This window comes from Octopus bimaculoides, chromosome 17 (genome assembly GCF_001194135.2).
Source record: "Octopus bimaculoides isolate UCB-OBI-ISO-001 chromosome 17, ASM119413v2, whole genome shotgun sequence".
Lineage (NCBI taxonomy): Eukaryota > Metazoa > Mollusca > Cephalopoda > Octopoda > Octopodidae > Octopus > Octopus bimaculoides.
This window is the reverse complement of record NC_068997.1, coordinates 28,992,104-28,993,930: the sequence shown is the minus strand read 5'-3', so window position 1 is coordinate 28,993,930 and position 1,827 is coordinate 28,992,104.

The window sequence follows — 1,827 nt, the reverse complement described above, 5'->3', positions numbered from 1 at the left end:
TAAAAGTTACGAGAGAAAAATTCAGATCTTGTGAATTTTCCGAAAAGTTACGAGAGAAAAACATCGGATCTTGTGAATTTTCCTAAGTCCTCTCCCACCCCATTCCATTGCTTTGCGCGTTTTTTTGTTTTCATATTCGTTTCCTACACATTTTTTTTTACAACTGTTGTACTATTTTTTAAAAATTTCGTTTCCAGGTAATATTGTAAACATTAACCATTTATTATTATTATTATTTTCATCCGGTAGCCTTGAACTCCGTCTGGTCCTGGGGCCTTCCAGTTGCCCATTTTTTGCTGATTTCCTTCGCTTCCTTAACTGAAATGACTAGTTCTGCCTGTTGTGGACAGACTGTTGTTTGTTTCAGTTCTTGCAACCATTCAGCATCCTACTTGTGCTCCTTGTCTTTGCTCCAGATGTCACTCCAAAACCTTTGACTTTTATTGTTATCTGGTATCAACTTTTCATCTATACACTCTCCATTTATTTCTTTAGAGAATCTCTTCTGATCTACTCTGAATAAGCTATTCTGCTGGATCCCTTCATTCTTTGGTCGTATCTTGCCATCTTTGCTTTGTTTGCAACGAGGCGCTGTTTCAATTCCCCATTACCACTTTCAAGCCCTTTCTTTCAATATCATACTTCCTGTTCAGTGCACTGTATTTTTGCTTGTTTTTAAGCTCCCCCTTCTCTTTTCCGTCTAACACAGAAATGTCCTTTGAGAGCATATCTGACCCCACCTGTATTCTTCTTTTCCACCATGAATCCTCTCTTTTGTCACTCCCATTATTTTTATTTTTATTGACATTCAACACCAACATTTTCTGCTACAACAATACTTGCTGCTTTGATCAAATTATTTATTTCTGTGATGTTTTTTGTTCTGATGTATTTCAGAATTTCATTCACATTTTTCGTTTCTTGGTTCAACTTCCAACCTTTTTAAGGTTGCAAATAATGTCGCTATCGTTCTCCTGTAGCCTTGCTTTTATTCTGTTGTAGATTGCCTTTTGCCCATCTGTCATGTCACCATTAGTTTTATTGTCTTCTTCCAAACCATCTCTTTGTCTCTCATCGAGCAAGCTGTCACTGTACCTTTCCTGTGGTTTATTAGAGATTTCACCTCTGTTTTCTGCTATGAGATTACTTTTATCGGTAGGAACTGTAGTTTCATCGTTTCCTCTGCTGCTGTTTTCCAATACCCGACTTTTGATAGCTTCGATCTCTACTTCTGTGAACTAACGATTTTTTTCTTATTGCTTTAGCTCGATCACATAATCTCTGTTCCATGAGTTGAAACAATCCTCTTCCTCTCCATTGATCTACGTGATCGGTATCCTCTAATATGAGCCCCATTTTCGTCTACAGGGTTGCTTAGGTAGTAGTAACACTTCATGACCACAGCATTGACTTGCTTGTTCCATCTATACCGTGAATGCTGGTCACTTGCTGGATAACGACTGGCTTGGGTCGGACCAATATCTTTGGGCCTGCTGGGTGCATCACTGTCACCATCATTGGCTTCAGTTTCATTCCCACCGTTATTCACAATATTTTGTTTTTTTCATTGTCACTCATATGAAGTAGCGATTATCAGCTTGCGCAATTACCAGTGTTTTTATTGTGATACCATCACTAGATGTATCATCAATCAGGACATGGGCAGACTCCGCCCGCTTCCTTTCATTATTATTATTATTATTATTATTATTATTATTATTATTATTATTATTATTATTATTATTATTGTTGTTGTTATTGTTGTTGTTATTATTATTATTAACAACAACAACAACAACAACAACAACAACAACAACAACAACAACA